Source organism: Argentina anserina, chromosome 1 (genome assembly GCF_933775445.1).
Source record: "Argentina anserina chromosome 1, drPotAnse1.1, whole genome shotgun sequence".
Classification (NCBI taxonomy): Eukaryota; Viridiplantae; Streptophyta; class Magnoliopsida; order Rosales; family Rosaceae; genus Argentina; species Argentina anserina.
In genome coordinates, this window is record NC_065872.1 from 17,831,411 (window position 1) to 17,838,735 (window position 7,325).

The 7,325-nt window shown below is 34.0% G+C and overlaps 1 long non-coding RNA gene across 1 annotated transcript; it reads right to left on the reverse strand.

Moving 5' to 3' along the window:
• Positions 1–881: 881 nt before the first annotated feature.
• LOC126796055 (uncharacterized) lies at positions 882–3,305 on the reverse strand. The gene is made up of 3 exons (XR_007672281.1): positions 3,138–3,305; positions 2,732–2,876; positions 882–1,327 (listed from the first exon to the last, which is right to left on the reverse strand). It is a non-coding gene; the product is annotated as an uncharacterized LOC126796055 (long non-coding RNA).
• Positions 3,306–7,325: the final 4,020 nt, after the last annotated feature.

The following is a 7,325-nucleotide window of genomic DNA, read 5'->3' on the forward strand; positions in this document are numbered from 1 at the left end:
AGTTATGGAACTTACCATGATATATATTGAACTCTATTTTTCGAAACCAGGGTAGCATGGTAGTGACTAGTGAGATCTGCTAGGTTCATGTAAGCAAAAAATTCAGCTAGGTCATTGTGTTAAATATCGATGATACTCTGATAGCTTGGAGTCTGCAAAAAATATTTGATTCATGTTGGTAGTTTGATAATTTTTCTTCTCCATGGTTAATGAAGGCCTTCTAACTCAATACTAAACTTTTTGACAGAGCTTTGCTTAGAAGTATGGGTGAGATATTGTTCTCATGTGGAGGTAATAGAAGGGCATTGATTGCAACTTTGAGTGTTATCGGAGATGACATTGCGAGGTTTGAAGGCAGCAAGGATGAAGTAAGCGGTGGTTGATGACGGGCTTGCTTTGATTTTTTTTTTTTTTGGTAAAGCATGTTTATATGTTGTGCACTTGTAAATCGGATATGAATATCTGTACTCGTGTTATTTCACTTTATGCAGCATCTCTTAGGACATAGTGCTGTTTTGCTTTAGAAATCTCAAGAACAATAATGAGATAAGAGAAGCATATGACAGTTCTTCCTTTGAAGTACAACAAGTTTTCACTGCTACGTTTGCTCATTGTTGTTTATGTATTTAGGGAAGTGCCGGACAGTTATTTCATCTTTTGCAAGAGGCAATGGAAGAGCGAAAGAGGATACTCTTAAATCTTGTGAGGATGATCATGTTAGGGCAAGAAAAAGTCGCTATAGGAGAATAGGAGTCAGTTGTATAAGCGGTTTCTGTCTCTATGCAATTATAAACCCTCGCATTTTTGTAACCTTTGTATAAGTGACCGCCATCTCCATGTAACAACGACACAGTTCACAACCATAAAATTGCACCAAAGGCTAGCTATCAAATAAATTTTGCTTCGCACAGATCACCTAAACACATCCAACAGTACTTCCACCTCGCTTGGTGATCAGGAGAACCAAAAAAGAACCTAAAATACTTTTGATTACAACTTTCGCGTAAACAAAAACTGGCAATCTACTTAAGGAGCTAGCCAGAGAGTAGAAACATGATACTGCATACAATTCAACATGATCAAAAGCAGTTCCTAATTAAGTTCTTGTGCCCATCCAGACCTCTTTGACAAATCATTCTTCTCTAGGGATGTGACCATCTTCTCAAGTTCTCTTTTTTTTGAATATGCGGGGATGTGGTATTCTTCACAGGAGATGTGCAGACTTCTTTTGTAGGAAATGTGCTGACCTTCGCATCTCATGTTCTTCTAATTTGACCAACTTTAACATTAGAGCTCTCTTCATGTTTAGAACTTTAGATAGTGCTATCTAAAATACATAAGCAAAACAATTAGAAGATAACATGGAATTGAACGAGGCTTGAAATCAGTAAACATATGTAGAAACTTGGAGACTTAAATTTTTTTTTTTTTTAAATCAGGAGACTTAAAGTTGAGTTTATCAGAATATAAAGACTACCTTTTTACATTTATAAAAAGAATTCATAAGACCAGAGTGGAGTTCAAAGAATGAAGCTTAAATCTCAGGAACATAACAAATGACAAAGAACGAATGGACTGCAGCAGTATAACTTGGAACTTGGAGCAATAAATATATAATATGTATATGTATATCATTATATATCATTACAGTGACTTAAATTTTGGAGAAAAAGGGTCCATAGCCAGGTAGTCTCCTTTAGATTCTCAAAAATTTCATTTCGTGCAAGAACAAGGGTGGATGTAGCTACTCTATTCAGGACAGAAAGCAAAGATATAATTACGGGAAGAGCAGTAAGGCAACGCGTGAAATTATAGCTCAATAAGTCAACAATAGTTGAATTCATTGACATAAAACAACACAGCAAAAATGAGTCGCAATGGGACTAAAATTTAGTTACTAATTGAAAATAGTATGAGATCTGTATAACTAAAAATTAGTTGTTTGTTTAACACAGCTAACATTGGTAAAGATACTTTACTGCAAACTTGTAAAAGAGAAGGGAAGAAGAAAAGTTCACTAAACTGTAAAGATATTGATATAAGGAACGCCAAGGGGCTGAGTTTCAAAAGATTACCAAGTATATCATTGTGTAAAGGTTGACTGTTATCCCAAAATATTTGTATAACCACAATTCATGTTTGGGAATAGGTAGAACATCACAGGCAAAGACATAGCTAATTAATTTGGGGAGTAAGAACATCAGCTATAATGATAGCAAACTGAAGAACCAACCCAATTTCCATATTTTTTTAACACGAAAACAGATTTCAAATAAGCGCCTTGAACCAACATACTTTAATAAAATTCCCTGACTAATATTTAGAGGCATAAGATTCTTGTTTTTTAGTCTGGAATAAATTTGATTGTCCACAAGAAAAAGAGCACAAACTAACAAGATTACAAGAAACCTGAGTAGACTGAAAGACACAGCATATAAATGAAACATATGAAGTTTCTTATCAAAATAAAAAACAGAGGAAGGATTGAAAGAATTAAAACTATCACCAATTCAATTTAACTCAACTGAAGGAGTCGGCATCTTTTTTTTTTAGTTCATGTGTCTACCTATCATACCAATTCACGTCATTCCATACAGAAGCATTGATCAATTCATACCATTTTATTAAGGTACAACCCAAACCATATCACTAAACCATGATTCATTCTAAGCAAATAAGATTTAAAAGGAAGCAGTAACTGAAACCAAATATAAATAAAAGAGTCACTCACACAATGGAATGCGAAACAAGGGCGATAGCAAACAAGCCAGAATAAAGCTTTTCACCTCTACATCCTTTGTGTCCCCTCAAACAGTTGATATGCACTTCAAACCAGCAGCTCCAATAGTTGACAACACCAACAACTACACCAGCACCTCCAATATGCAACAAACACAGAGATAATTAATTGTTGCCATAGATTTAACGAACCCAATAGAAAAATCCCAAATCCATAAAATCGAAAACCCTTGACCTCAAAACATACAAAGGCTGAAAATCCTCACACCAAGCAAGCATCGATTTGAAAAAAAATGAACAATCCCAAATCCAAATGGCGAACACAAAACCCCCAATTGTGAACCGTAAATCCCAACAAAAAACAAAATTCAAAACCATTGATTCATAAAGACGCTTACCAGCATGGTATAGAGCTAGAGCTGAAAACCATTGATTCAGAGGCAGATAATCGCTTTAGATCTCGATTTCCTCTGGGTTTTGGGTACAGATCGTGCGAAAGGGAGGCGTGTTATGAGATCTTGGCTATTAAATGAACTTTTTCTCGGTTAATAGGCGACAATATTTTGTCGTCTTAGTTTGCAATTTTCTTTAAGCATCTATAGACGACACCCGATTAAGATGACAAATTACATTATCGCTATTTGTTATGATTTTAAAAAGAGTTAAGGCCATTTATAATTATTTAAGAATCAAAAAAGAAACACGTGGCCCAATTCTGAGTATGCATTTGCCTTTTATATGATTCGGCGACTTCAAAAATTCTTTAAAAATAGCTTTAGTGGTTGAAATATTCCGCGAAAATTCATGCATTTTCTCATTAATACGCTCTATCTGCTCGTATGCATTTTTTTGGATAGTGATATTTGGGTAACAAAGTTGCCCTTAGGAAGATATAGGGCGTAAAGAGAACTGTGTGGATCGAGGCCCAAACATTATCAAAATTTCATGAATTTTCTATCATATCTATAATACACTATAGTGATGATATCCTTCGGTCAATTTTTTTAGATTTTATTCTCTTAGTATAGTTAGTTTATAAACAAATACATTCACATATTACCTAATATAAAAGTTGTATAGTGTTACTAGGCACGTAGTTATTCACGTGACTAAAATTCACAAAATACAATTTCGACTGTTAGATGTGATCGTCACACTAAACTACGGCTATGGTACGAAATTCAACAATTTTTCGATTTTCGGTCGGGTCTTGATCTATGCGTTCAATCTTAATTAACACATATCTCTCTATAAGCAGCCTTGTGTGCGGATAATTGTTTTTTAAAATTATTATATGACTGGGTACAATGGATTATTTTAAGATTGCTATTATTTTTTGTAACTTTTGTTTTTACCGTCATAGCTATTATTTATGATTTTAATAAGATTTAAGACCATTTAACATTACCTAAAAAACAAAGAAGAAACACGTGGCACAATTATGACCGTGCATTTACCTTTTATATGATTCAACAATTTCAAAAATAGCTTCAGTGTCCGAAAATTTCCCTGAAAGTTATTGCACTCTCCAATTAATGTGCTTTATATACTTCTATAAATTTTATTGGATAGTGATATTTGGGCAACACAATCCCCCTTAGGAAGGTATGCAGCATAAAGAGATAACTGCGTGGATCAAGGCGTAAAGAGTACCCAAATTTCGTGAATTTTCTAGGATGGCTATAGTACACTATGGCGAGGATATCCTACGGTTGATTTTTTTTCAAATTTTATTTAGGCAGTGTAGTTAGTTTGTAAACATATAGATTTCCACACAAAAATATAAAATCAAACTCTAACAATTAAATGTGATCGTCACACAGAAATATGGCTACCGTACGAAATTCACCGACTTTCGTCTTAGTTTAGGTGTTGATCTACTTAGTCAACCCTAATTAACACAATACCTCACTAAAGAAAGCCTTGTGCGCGGTAAAAAAATATTTAAATTTGTTTGCATGCGTTAATATAACAGCTTATCATGAGACCCTGGTAATTTTCGGACAATGTTTTGAATGTCGAAGCTATTTTTAATGATGATAAGAAGACTTCTAATCATTTGAAAATAATTAAAAGTCCAACAAAGAACACATGGCACATCTTTGGCCACCCATTTGTCCACCTCATTTTGTGTTTAATTTTCAATTGATTTCGCACCTTTAAAAACTTTTTAAAAATAGCTCAAGTGTCTGAAAAAATATGCCAAAATTACTACGCGCTGTCAGTGATGCGCTCTATCTAGTCATATAAAATTTTACAGACAATTATATTTGGGTTACACAGCCGCTCTTAGAAAGAAATGAGAAATGGAGAGCTAATTGTGTGGATCGAGATCCTAATATTATTGAAAACAAATGAATTGTCTACCACAACTATAAGACACTATGACGACGTTATCATACGGTCGATTTTTCCATATTTTATTTCGGCTGTAAAGTTAGTTAGTAAATATGTACATTTTAATTAAAAACGTACTTTAAATGTTATAGTTCTGAACTCACAATTCCCTACTTAACCAAGGAGACTATGCACTATCATTTTGATATTGTGAGAATTTACCTTTAGAAATTTCCTTGTGGTCTAAATATCTAATCGAGCGTGTTCATACCATTTTAAGTATAATATAAATTTAACCTCTTACTTTCTTGTATTTTAAGAAAATGAACAATGATATCTTATTATACATGGAGGTTGGTCTAACCTTAGATTCAGATCAGAATTATCAAATCAATAAAAAATCATCAATTATATAATATTTTAATTTCATCTTGTCGATATAAAATCATATATAACTATGATCCATCTCCTACTACATTACACGAAACCCCTCTTTTCAGACGTGCACCAAGTAAATTATCACAAATCATTCATCATGAAGTCTTCGCCTCTACTATACCCAAAGAGATTCATAGATCTAATCAAAAATGCTTTCCTAAGTAAGCTTGAATCAAATCCAACCAATTCACCCTCATCAATCCGGAGCTCTTGAAAATCCTTAAGTAATCACGTGTTCCATAGTATTTCAAAACAACTGCCTATAACTACTACCTACCGTTCTTAACTATCTTCATTCATCGCTAACCACATCGGTTAAGTAATCAATTGGTCTTTAGCCTATTTAAGTAGTACCCTTCAACGATCAACCAGACCCTAGGCATGAATAGTTTAACACCGACCCGACCCACCTTGTTAAACAAGGATAGTAAAAAAGAAAAAGGAAATTGAAGTTAATCATTTGTCGACGGTTCGTATAGATGCACGTGAGTAGCGGCAGACCAGTGAGCAGACTGCATCTGAAGCTGGCATGGTAGTCACACACGTAGCAAGTGCGTCTCATAAGCATTTTTGCCCATAAGAATATATTATTTTGAAATGTCCCTTGGAGTCCACCAAACGTTGTTTTGGTACTATGCCCGTTCACATCCCAAAAATCTCAATAAAAACGGAGAAGGAAATAGATCCAGCCACCTGAGTGTTATCTTTTTAATTTCGAAATTCTTATTATCTGAAATAAACATCCATCACCGGTTCCTATTAATTATGTAATTAAATCTCGTTATCGTTAAAAACCATGAGCTATATGTTCTAATGTAGAATTGGAACACTTCGCAGAAGATTTGATTGATCGAGATTAGATCTATGAATATTTAGAATTTGATAAATTTGTATAAATTAATACCACCATATCAACTCTTTTCCTTTATTATATTGCATTTGTTATGCCTTAAGTAGCTCATGTGGAATGATGGCATGTATGAAGTATTAGTTTTCTTCAAGCAGAAAAATCATTATCCGAAATTGACGAAATTTCTACGGGTTTTCTAATTATATATACAGATCACATCTGCTAGTGTCGATCGACCATATTTCGAACTAGAGTTGTCGATCGCCGAAATGTTCACTAATGTATCATAACCTTTATATAGGTTTTTAATAAAACTATTGCATTATGAAACAACTATATGAAGGAAACTTATCGAGATCAATCGACACCATCCGATGTGATCGATATATATATTTAGTGATCCTATAAAAATTTCATCTAATTTGGACCTCGTTTAACCGTCGGAATTTCCGGTAAACCAAAAACACCACTAATATCCCTTAAGGGATGACCCATTACCAATATGTGAATGCTGAAAGTTGTTTACATATTTGAAATCACCTAATTTTTGTCACCAATCGTATGCGGTCGCAACGAGGAAACTCATTTGGTAAAGTCTCGGTAAATGAGGTTTTATTATGTCAAAACACCTATTTTTTTGTTGACTGTAGGTATGGACAGTCAAACCATGTTCAAAACGGACGAAATTTTTACATGGTCCCTAAATATATATATCGATCACATCTAATGGTGTCGATCGACAATATTTCGAAACCAGAATTTATTTGTGATTTTTTTAAGAATGTTTTATAATAATTCGTTTATTGTTCCAAACTCTCAAATAAGAGTGTTGTGTTTTTTTCTAATACAAGCCCGCAAGATCTGACCTGTAAAAGCCCGCAAGGCCCACTTTAAGTGGGCGGGCTTAAATCTTCTTATTTGTGAAAGTACCCGGCCCAGCTAGGCGAGTCACTTATTTAAA